Below are 12,223 nucleotides of genomic sequence, written 5' to 3' on the forward strand. Positions count from 1 at the left end.
TAAATATAGCTAACAGAATATATATATAGTAATGCATTATTAAAATATTGAGAATAGAAACAGGAGAAGACAAATCAATATGCAATGATATAAATATGTGACTTTAGCAGAAGGTGTTCAGGGGGATGTGACATATAGTCGATAAGAAATAAAGAAATGTAAAGAAATATTATCCAGAGATGATGATAAATAGAAAAGATAATAAAAGATGATAATAGAAATCTTAAAATGAAAATGGTTGACTTTGCCTCTTCAGAATGAGCCTGGAAATGCTGTGATTATTGCTTTGAATGGTATGCACCTCTATACTATTTGTTACAATGTTCATGTTACTTTGATAAAACTTATTTTTTCAAAATTAAAGAAATAATTTTAAATCATAACATTTTTGCTTAGACACAGAAAACTGTCAACACAATATAATTCTGGGCTGGTCCATTTGCCAGAGAAAATGAACAGAGCTATTTCCTGAGCACTTGCATTGTGCAAAATGGGATGCTAAGCACTCTATGTTCCTTGTTTCTAAAGGTCACAACAAGGTAAAAATTATAATGCTCATTTCACAGATGTGGAAACTGAGCTTCAGGGATTTTAAGCAACAAAGAGGTGGAGTGGTAGAACCGAAGCTACTCCAAAGCCATATTTTAAAAAATGTATAATATTTTCAAACAAAATGAGAGAAAACATTAGATCATCCCTCAAACTATATTTCAGATTTGATATTCTGTAATTTCACAAACAGAATAAGACTAAAAGATCACATTTATATCTAGTTTATTCAATTACTGTTTTCTTGGACTTTTTGACATTTTTACATATACAAATATTATACTGTTATAACAGTAAATCAAACCCCCAAAAAGGGTCCCTTTATCAAAGCTTAGTTTATGTTTATTTTAAGAGTGTTCAAAAATCCACTCCATGCAGTTAGGTTTTACAGCTCAAGAAAACAAGCTCCAAATTTACAGATATTTCATAACATTCCTATCAGCATATAAGAGCTTCTTTCACAGCTGGCACAGAGTGTCCTTTCTTCTGTCTCTTCTAAATTGGTAGGAAGCTCCTTAGATCTCCTTTTGCGAACATTTTCTCTCCTGGCAGTGGGGAATCACAAAGGGGACGCTATTGATCTGGCGCTGAAGTGAAAATTTCCACACGTTGAAATAGCTAACATAAGTACAAGTTCAGGCAGGAAACCAATGACTTTATTAATTATTGCTGGCCATGTCATTATAAAAAATACTCAGGCTTAAAGGAAAAATACGGGGTGTGTGTGTGTGTGTGTGTGTGTGTGTGTAAGGAGTAGAGATGTGGGGGGAGGGGAAAGACAGAGAAAGAGAGAAAGGGGACAAGAGATGAGAATGAATGCCATCCTGTAGACACCCCACCAGCACTCACCAGAGGAAATCAAGTTGCCGCCAGTTTGGCTGGGGTTCAGCGCCATCTGCATAGTATTTAAAAGTGAGAGCCAAACTCTGAGCTATTTTATTGGAGTTCGTAAGGAAGCTCTCCAATCTATATCTGAAACTCAACTGTTCCAGCTTCTGAGCATCACTAAAAAGAGCTTACGGAGGTCAAGGAACTTAAAAACAGCATGAGGAGCCGCTTTGCAGTCCATATAAAACTCAGAATCAGTAGCCAGAGCATTTATGAAGGCCATTTGGTCTCTAATGAATGGTGGGAAAATCCTAAGGCAGTTCCTGGGGAGAGAGGTATGAGAGAAAAGGTAGTGATAGTACTAATGGACAAAATATACAGAGTACTTACTCAGAGGCCGGTACTGTTTTCAGGTTCTTACATTCACTAATTCATCTAAACGCACAGCAACCTTGTGTGGTAAGGATGATTATTTTCCATATTTTCAAGATGAGGGATCTCCTAGGAGGAGTTCCTCAGAGAGGAATTTTCTTCCTAATATTGGTTTTTGATATTAGAATCCAGTCCTTGCTTTTGTTCCCAAGTGACTCAGAAGCATGCGAATGTGGTTGTTGCCCTCAACAACAATGAAGCATGTAAGAAAAACAGATCTGAATAGATTAGTAAGACTTATCCAGACATTCAGTTAATAGTAATAATAACTAACATTTATTGAATGCTTCCTATTGTCAAGCTCTGCTTTTTTGTATCATAAATTAAACCGATCCCTGCAACAAACCATAGGGTAGGTGCTATCACGACACGCCTTCACCAATGAGGAAACTAAGGCACAAAGTGTTAGGTGCCCTGCCCAAGATCACAAAGCCAGCATGTCTCTGAGGCAGGATTGGGACCAAACCAATTGGCTCTTGAGTCTGTACTGTTGTTCTGGTATCTATTGCTGCCTTCAAAATTTAGTGGCTAAAATCAAAAATTTATTTTAATTCTTCTCAGGTCCTGGACTCAATGAGTGCTCTCACTTGAGGTCTCTCAAGCAGTTATAATCAGATGGCAGCTGGGGCTGGAGTCAAATGAACACAGAACTAGGCTGGACATCTAAAATGGCTTTTCACTCACAAATTTAGCACCTCAGCAGGGATGGCTAGAATTGCTAAGGGCTGTATGTGCTTCTTTCTTTCTCTGTATCCACAGTCTCTCAATGTGGATAGCTTGGGCTTCCTCACAGCATCATAGTCTTAAGATCATCAGATTTTTTTTTTTTTTTTTTTTTTTTTTTGTACATAGCAGCAGCTGGTTTCTTCCTGTGTGAACAATCCAAGAGGCCCAAGGAGAAGCTGGAAAGTTTCTTTCTACCTAGGCTTGCAGGATCACCTCTACTACATTCTATTGGTCAAAAGCCAGTCACAGAGCCCACCCAGATTTGAGGGAAGGGGATAACAGGAGAGAGTAAATGGTGAGAAGCATGATTCACTGGAAGCCTATCTTTGGAGACCAGCACTTTAGCTCCTAGCTACAATTATTTGCTGTTTATACAGTAAACTGCAGAGATGGAGATTCCAGACCAGATTGAACAAGGAAAAACAATACTACTGAAAATAAGTACACAGGAAATCCTTTCCAAAATAATTGTCTTTTTCTACTAGAGAAATCTGCAGAGGTGGCACTGAGTTGCCTCAAGATGATATCAGTGAGAGGAATTCCAAAAATGTCTGGAAAGACTCTAAGTCTCATTAAGTAAGATAAAAATTAGCATTTTTCTTATTCCTTTACTCTTTGGAACAAAGTCTAAAGTCTCCCTCGAATACAGGCATTTTCCTGATTGAGTTCATGTCCTAGCTCTGCTGCTAATTAGCCTTGACCAAGTCACTTAACATCTGAGCAACAGTTTCCTCTTCCTTTAAAAAGTGATTATAAGTATTCTACGTCATGGAATTGATGGGAGGATAAAATGAGATTATGCACATGAAGGTGCTTTGAAAACTAAAAAGCAGAGCACTTCTCACTCTTGGATCTTACTTTTGGTGGATTATTGGTTTGATGTATATATCTCCTCTACTGGCTTATAAGCTCCATGACATCAAGGACTGTCTAGTACACTGCAGCATCCTCACTGCCTAGTACAGTGCTGAGCCACAGTTAAGACAATATGCTTTATCACCTAAGCAAGAACACTTTCAAGATTGAAAGGGGACATTTTAAATAATTATGTAGAAACCAATATCCTTAAAAAAGACATATAGTCATCCTATCCTTGTGTGTACTCAATAAACATTTGTTAAATATATTACTTACTTTTATTATTTATTTTTGCTCACTGTAAATCTTGTTCTCTTTCATCCATCCTTCCCTCTCTGTCATCCCATTGTATATTTATTACCAAAGTTAGAACTTGAATTGTTATCCTACCTCTGATGGCAAATTAGCTCTTTTATTAATAGGTTATCACTCCTCTGAATGTCAAGGTACTTCCCAAGAATTAGGCTTATTCTTTATTAATCCCATGTATAATTATTTAGTGCTTACTCCATAGCAAGCTCTGCCCTACCTGGGTTAGGCAGTAGTGACCAAGAAAAGGAAAATCTCTGTCTTCTGAGAACTTACATTCTTGCAAAGTTAGACAGCATACATATAAAGAGGAAAATCTCAGACTGTGGTAAGTGCTATGAAGGCCATAAAACAGGAAGCTTTGGGAGGCGATAATGCAGGTTTTAGGAAAGGCAGTGTATAGAAAGGAGACATTTAAGCTGAAATCTGAATGAACAAAAACTCAGGCATATGAAGGGCTGTGGAAAGCACTCAATGCAGGAAGAATGGCAGATACAAAGGCCTGAGGCAGGTTGAGTGTGGCAACACACTGAGGAAAGGAGAGGTTATATGATCAGGACCCAATAAACAGGGGCAAAATGGTACAGTTGGAAGTTGGAGAGCACTGGCTTTGAAGTCAGATAGGATCATCTTAGTTGGCAACTCTCCTCCCATGCATTTAAATGTGCAAGTAATTTACACTTTCTGAGCCTACTTTTCAGGGTTGGTATGAGGATGAAACAAGATAAATGTATGTGGGTCCTCCACATAGTCAATATCATATAAATGGAGAACACTACAGAGTTACAAAATTACCTTGAGTTTCCCAATGAAATGCTCTTAAAGTTTCCACAAAAAGTATGTAACCTAGTAATTTGAGAACTAGGGATAAAAAGTAAAATGAATATGATCTTTAAGGGTTTGGGTTTGGTTTGGTTTAGTTTTACATTTCCCTGGTAGTCACTGAAAACTCCTCTGTGCAGCCATCTGAATGTAGCTTGGAATAAGTCACTATCATTTCTGGAAACTCCTCCAGCATCTTGGGCCTAGTATCCTTTACCTGTTTCCTAATCTCCTTGACTCAGTTCCCCTTTCACCTCTTTACTAATTCTCTAACTAATACAACCAATACTCAGGCACCAGATTCCCTATCCTCTTTTAACCCTCACCACATCCTACTTTTTACTTTCATAGAATAAATACTACTCTTTTGAAAGAAATCTCAAGCTAGTCAGTCCATGCTGAAAAGGATTAAGCTTTCTAGTTAGAACTTGGCCTTTTGGTGTTTGTCCTGAGCTGCACCAATTGTGCAGGTGCTATTCCAGCTGCTTTACACTGAAATGGACAGCGTACGAAGTCCTTTGTGTAGCTCTGCAGGTGCATTAATTATAGACTACCTGGATGCATCTAGAACACTTGGCAGTAGCAAGATTGTAGTTAATGTTCTGTTAAACAATGTTTCCAATGGTGTATGCTGTGGAGAATTATAGGAGACAGTTAGATAATGGCTTAGTATAATCCAGGAGTCATTTGATCACCCCAACTGCATCTCTACTCAATTTTGTTGCAAAATAAATCTTTTTCTTTGATAATAATCCTTCAAAGCTGATAATAGGTATCAGCCTTGGAACAAGGTAAGAGAGTTATATTTACTGCCATGAAAATAATTTCTAGTAAGAGAAATTCATTAGCATTACTGAAATGTTGGCTCTTGTATGAATGTGCCCTAGTTCTTCTCTGAAGCCAGGAATCCCAAAGGCATTTTCTTACTTTGATTTCAAATGTGGAAAAAACTCAGTACTGCCAAAGATTGTATATTTAAAAAAAAAAAGATAAATCCGAGTGGATTTTTACCAAAGGCATAAGAAACTGAGCAATGTGAATGACCTGTGTTGAAAATTAAAAAGCACTCATGTGGAAGAATCAGCATGTGTATCTCTCATTTGAAAAAGAATAAAGGTAATTAAATCATCCTTTTTTAGTTAGTCCAAGGAAAACCCACTAAGATGAAACCAGTTTGCCAGCTCATTAGGTAAAATACATAAAGGCAGTCAAAATTATCTCAGCTTCCTTGAAGCTCAGGCTAAGAGAGTGGACCAACCAATACAGAAAGACTGGCCAGGTACATGTCCCTCATCCCATGGAGAATATCTCTACCAGAGGAAAAGCCTGTTTGTCTACTCTTATTTTTATTCAACTAAGAGTTTTTTAAAGAGTAATTCCTAGACTCAGAGAAGAAGATGCAAGTGATAGCAGGGCCTAGAGGTTTTCTTTCTTTAAAAATCTATTTATTTATTTATTTATTTATTTGAGAGAGGGAAAGAGAGAGAAAGCACAGGAGGAGAAACAGAGGGAGAGGGACAAGCAGCCTCCACACTCAGTGGAGGCCTTGATCCCAGGACCCTGAGATCATGACCTGAGCCAAAACCAAGAGTTGGATGCTTAACCGACTGAGCCACCCACACATCCCACGGCTAGAGGTTTTCTTAATAGAAGGAAAAGAAACTCAGGGAATTACACTATTAGAAATCGCCATTTCCAGAGAAAGCAAGTTTTCAGTTATTTAATTTCATTCATCTTGTAATAAAAATGAAGAGATATCAAGGAAGAAGCTACAAAAGAAATGACCATATTTTAGCAGCTCCTTCAATTCCCTCATTGGGTATGAATGCCAAATGAAAAAGCCATGTTGAACATGAAAAGGAATAAAGCAGAGAAAACAGGAAAGGAATTCATTGGGGAAACAAGAAGACCTAATACTTAAATCTAACACTCACTGTGAACTAGGTCCTTTCCTTGTTCCTCCATGTTTACTGCTTCCAGAGGACAGAGTCCAAGTTTCACAAGAGAGAAGCTGACTGTTGTCTCTCCCGGTAATTTTATTTAAAATCCCATTAAAATAGACTAGGAAAAATATGCTGACATAAGGAAAACAGGATAATGATATCCCGTTTATCTCTCAAATCACAGAGTCACAAATCCAAGAAAAGTATTTTTCTTAAAGTTAAAACCTTGGAAGCTTCCACAGAAAAGTTCAATTACATGCCCTGATCATTAGTAAGTCTAGTGTGTCTCAGCCTCAATATGACTCTTTATTGAGGCCCACGGGCACAGTCCCTTGGGATGGTGTCACTAAGTACCCCTCAGCACTGGAATTTACACTGAATCCAGAATCTCCTCTTCAGTTTTCCCATTGTGACACAAAGAGACCCCTAGATTTTTTCACTTCGACCCTCAAACCATTTTGGAGATGTTACTCCCTTTCTTCATAGATCACCCAATTCCATTTATTTCAGTAAATATGTATGGGCCCCTAATAAGCAGATGAGATAGAAAGCTAAGTAAAAGAACAATCCTACCTTCAAGAGACTCAGAGTGTGGTGTGAAGGAAAGACACATATGCAAGTGACAGCAACACAAGTTGGATTAAGATCAGTTCTAGCGTAGACATGCAGAGTGAGATGACTGAGGAGTAGTTTCAACAGGCAGAATGTGAGGGAAAGCATTCGAAGCAACTGTGACAACAGGAGCACAAGCAAAGCAGGAGAGACTAGGGAGTCTATTCAAAGAAATGAAAGTGATCTGTGCACCGAGTGGATGATGGGATGCACTCAGACACAAGGCTGGGGGGCTGATCCATGCCCTCTGTCTACCCGCACAGATCACCGACTGCAAGTCTTCCTTTACCCTGCATTCTTGTAACAAATGTCTTCTTATCCATGCTGCCAAGAGAAGATTTTGCAGTCAGTTCATTGCGTTTTTTTTTTTAATCTGCTTAATTAGATTATAAATCCTTAAGGAAAGAAACCATGTCATCTATGTTTTTTGCACACTTCAAATAAAAGCAAGTATACACAAAAAGCAGTTCCCACTTCTTGGTGATTCTATGTTGCACTGGGTACACTTCAATGCCCATGCTGTTATAGGCAATTTTCTTCACAACTGAAGACTCCAGTAGAGAAGTCGACATCTTCTGGAATTATCACTAGCTAGGCAAGGTGGGGGCAGGGGGAGAAACCCAATATTTTTCTAAATAGAAGGAGGCCTGGAAGATTATAACATAAATGATTCCCTGATTATTAAAAATGGGGAAAATATTAACATTCTAAGAAACTCCTACTGTCTATTCCAGCAACCATCTCAAACTAGAAACAATGGATTATGAAAGTCCAATTTCAAGATCCACTAAAAATCATCAGCCTGAGACATTTTATTCTTTTTTTATCTCCTCCTACAACAATATTTCACAGTTCAAGTTTTGTCTTTACTTGTCCTTTTTACAATCTTTTTCACAATTTTAAGGAATGCAACATGCATTCTGTAGAAGGAAAAAAAAGATAGGATAGCACCAGATTTACTCTGACCTTTTTAAGGTTCCAAATTTAGTTAGTTAGCCATTTCTATCCTCCTAGCTTTTCAGAAGCTTATGTGTTGAAAGAACTAAAAATGGCAAACCCCTCCAAATTACCAGCATTTAAAAGGTTAAACAGTTTATTTTTATCTCACTAGCAGAGAATTAAAACTCCAATGTGTTCAGACTTGCTATGACAAAGATCACAGCAGGAACCTAGAAATTATCTGTTCTTAACCCTTTCCATTTATAATACTCAGATCTCATTCTGGGCATTTTCTTCCCAAATTTTGCAAACTGTTCAACTGTGGCTCTCAAAATTGGTCACAAGGCAGCACAGCTGCTACCTTTCTTCCTCAGGGTTGATCATCTCTGTCCATAGGAGCCCAGAGTGCAGGATTCAAAGTCCCCCGAATATGGAACTCTCACTGGCAACAAACGGACCCCACCCTCTGGGCTGCTTCAGGGAGCGTATGATTTTTCTATGTAGGGCAGTTTTCCCTCAAATGAACTTTCTGATGGTTGATAGATTGCTTTCTCTGTGAACAAAAATAACTATTTTCAATGATATTGAGTGAAGCAAGAAACAGATTCATATACCTTTCTTGTAAAGAGGTACAATGGCATAAAAAAAAGTACCATTTATGAGATATATGCTTTACTTCTCTGTCTCTGTCTCTGTTTCTCTCCCTCTCTCTCTGAAGATTAACTAACAAATACTTTTCTAAATTCACCACTTTAGGTCACACATGTAAAAAGTGAGAATCCCAACAGTAGATAGCAGAGGCTTTGTCTTGTCACCTATGAATTAGGCTAGTGTGAGACTTCTCCTTGTTCAAGTGAAATGGGGTCACCAAGAAGCAAGGCTCAACAAAGGAAGGGACACATCCAACTACTTAACAGCTTTGATCCTTTCTTCCCCTTCTCCGGACTACACTCAATTTTCTACCAAAATAGCCATGGCTTGTCTTTTCTTACCCATTTCAAAACCTGCTTTGAGAACACATAAATGGGTGGCATAATTTCCAAGCATGAGAAAAGCGAACTACCCACTCTTACAAAACAAAGAAAGCCCGCTGGGCTGTTAAAAAATGAAAGAATTAAAAACGGAGCTTTTTGTTTCTAATAGGAGAACACTTGGTTTGGCCTTTGAAGGCATGGTTTCAGCTTTTGTGACCTACACTCTGAGAGCCAACCTGGAAAGCATAGTTAGTAGGTGTGGTTAAAATACAGGTCTTAGATAATGAAATTCACTACTTATGCAAAAGTGATTCTCTCTGGGGTCCTAAAACTACACCTCTATTCTCAGAAAACAAAAACGTAAGTGATAATAATGTGTTACATTCCTTGAATGTATCAGCCTTACAAAACCACTGCTAGCCTAGGTTTTAAAAAATGTATTTGCTCTCTTCAAGGAATTTTCCTGTGCAATATAAAAGTTCTCTTTTTTGCCACCTTCAGAGCACAGGGATGATGGGGAGTCCAATCTTATGTAGAGTTAAATTCTAAATTCAGTATGTAAGGCGAAAATTACATAGTCAAAATTACCCTTGAAAATCCCTTAAATTATCCATAAAGTAGAGTATACATATTTTTGTATATATGACATTATACAGTAATTTTTATTCATGCTAAATCATGGGAACTTCAATGCTGGATTAATGGAAGGAATAAAAGCAAAGTCTGTGAAATCTACACAGCTCTCTGGGCATTCAAAATATCCTGTAGGAAAAGATACAGTATTGTAAATCTCCCATTTGCTTGCATGGTCCACTCTATTCTCTGTTAATATTTAGCCTCTATAACCTTAATATATGTTAACAGATTTTTTTGTAAGCATTAAACAAAGTAGAGTCAGATCACATCCCAAAACATGTATATGCAGGTTTGATGTGACTTTGCCATGATCAGTTATGATTTTCCAATCCAAATCATTTTATAAAATTTATTCACATCCATTATATTATTGACCCTTATTAGATAACAGGGATAAGTATGAGCATTCTTAACGAGTTTAAGCCACTTGTTCAAGGTCACTCTGCTTATTAGAGGCAGAATGGAGAATTCAAACCAGATCATCTCATTTCCATGTCAGTGCCAAAGGATCCCACTATTCAGAAGGCAATTAACACAGAAATTTAGTGTACCTTCTTTTGGGGGCCTATTGGATATATAAAAAAAAAAAAATGTAAAGAGGAAGGAAGGAAAAGCAAAGCCTGTTATGGTCACCCGTATGTTAAGATCTACTCTGGGAAGAAAATGAGAATTTGAATGAACAAGAAAAACATGGTGAAAAAAAAAATATATATATATATATATATATGTGGATGGTTTCTGAGAATTCTAAGGAAAAAAAAGAAATAAAATCCTAGTAATCTGGCAATGTTTGGACTTTCAGTTGTATAGAAAGACCTACCCTGACACAAACCACAGCTAAAATATACATTTTGTGCTCACCCTTAGTTTCCAAATATACAAAGGGAGAAAGAGACAAAGGACGAGAACAAAAAGGAGAAGGAATAAAAGAAAAACACAGCAACATACCCTCAAGTGTCATTACTTCAGAATCTGGAGCCCACTTAGATCCCACTGTCCCCACTCAGAAGCTTTGTACCCCAATACCCAAATACAAATACACAATAATCATCCACATTTATATTTTAAGAAGTGTGGAGAAAAAAGGAGTTTTACTTTTGAATTATTGAATAAAAACAATAAAAATTAACATTATAAACTAAGCAGTCAAGGGACTTGCATTCTATAGGATAGATGGCTGTGTTTTGAGGCACCTGGGTGGCTCAGTTGGTTAAGTGTCCAACTCTTGATTTTGGCTCAGGTCATGATCTCAGGATCACAAGGTCAAGCACTGAGAAGGGCTCTGAGCTCAGTGGGGAGTCTGCTTGAGATTCTCTCCCTCTCCTTTAGCCCCTCCCCCCACTCATGAATGCTCTGTTTCATAAATAAATAAATAAATAAAAATAAATAAATAAATAAATAAATAAATAAATAAATAAATAAAATCTTTAAAAAATAGAACAGATGGTTGTGTTTTAAAACTGGCAAAGGAAAATGACTGCTCTTGGTGTGGAGGAAATCCATTCAGAGATTAATATTCTTTTTATCCTAATAAGAAAACAGTCAATGCTGAGTGTAACCAAAGGAATTTATTCCCCCAGATTAGGATTACCTAGTCCATTTCCATTAATTAACAACAGATATTTCTCATTCTCATTCTCACTCACATTCCCATAGTAAATGGAAAAATTATTTGTACCCAAAAAAATTCTTGGCAGAGTGGGACAAAATGACATTTTCATGAAAAACAAAATTAATGAGATAATTTTTTATGACTTAAATAAGCAAACGCATTATAATGAGTACTAACCTGCAGTTGAGGGGATCCAGTGTGTCTCACAAGGAAACATTAATAACTTTCATTTGTTAGGAGGTGAAGACTATGTTACTTTCTTCAGTGGTGAAATTCCTGTTGATATGCAACTGGAGGGAAGAAAACATGAATATGGATGGAGAGATAGGAGAGGGAAAGAGGGAAATCAGTAGATAAGACAGGAACTTCCTAGGGAAAGTGGTAACCATTTATGGAGTTTAAAAAATTTCTTAAGACCTTAAGAACAGAATTCTCTGATGTTATCTTTTAAATTACTTACTTCTGTGACTTAAAGTTCTTCCTTCTCTCCCCATCCCAATATATGTGTTTGTGCGGATTAGGTGGTAGTTAAAATCTGTTATCTCTATGAATGTTCTGTATAGAAGAGTCTTTGGTCAAAATCAATAAGAGCTGTTTCTCATCTCAGTTTTTCAAGTGTAGAATAAAGGAAATAGAGACCCAGAGGCTATCTCTCATTCCTTCTTTTAATCAGGAAATATTAATTGAATACCCACTATGTACTACTCTATTCTAGGCAAGGAAGATGGAACAGTAGGCAAAAACACAAATTCCCTTTCCTTGTGGAGTTTAGGTTCTAGTAGGTAAGGAAGATAACAATAAATCAAAATACGGAATAATGCAGGGCAATATTAAGAAAGAAAAACAGAATATTTTAAAAGCAACTAGAGAAAAATGAAAATGACATTACATATCATAGAACAATGATAAGCATCTCTACTGACTTCTCATCTGAAAAAGAAGTCAGAAGACAATAAAACATCTCTAAAGTGCTAAATAATTAT

At 37.1% G+C, this 12,223-nt stretch overlaps 1 long non-coding RNA gene across 3 annotated transcripts in view; it reads right to left on the minus strand.

The window, feature by feature from the left end:
- Positions 1-757: 757 nt before the first annotated feature.
- Positions 758-12,223, minus strand: part of LOC144297094 (uncharacterized) — a 174,855-nt gene continuing 163,389 nt past the window's right edge. For all 3 annotated transcript variants that reach the window (XR_013364158.1, XR_013364157.1, XR_013364159.1), the window contains exons 6-9: positions 11,418-11,530; positions 7,041-7,403; positions 1,768-2,027; positions 758-1,094 (exon numbers count right to left, since the gene is read on the minus strand). This is a non-coding gene — a long non-coding RNA (uncharacterized LOC144297094). The remainder of the gene's footprint in view (positions 1,095-1,767; positions 2,028-7,040; positions 7,404-11,417; positions 11,531-12,223) is intronic.

This window comes from Canis aureus, chromosome 25 (genome assembly GCF_053574225.1).
Source record: "Canis aureus isolate CA01 chromosome 25, VMU_Caureus_v.1.0, whole genome shotgun sequence".
Taxonomy (NCBI): domain Eukaryota; kingdom Metazoa; phylum Chordata; class Mammalia; order Carnivora; family Canidae; genus Canis; species Canis aureus.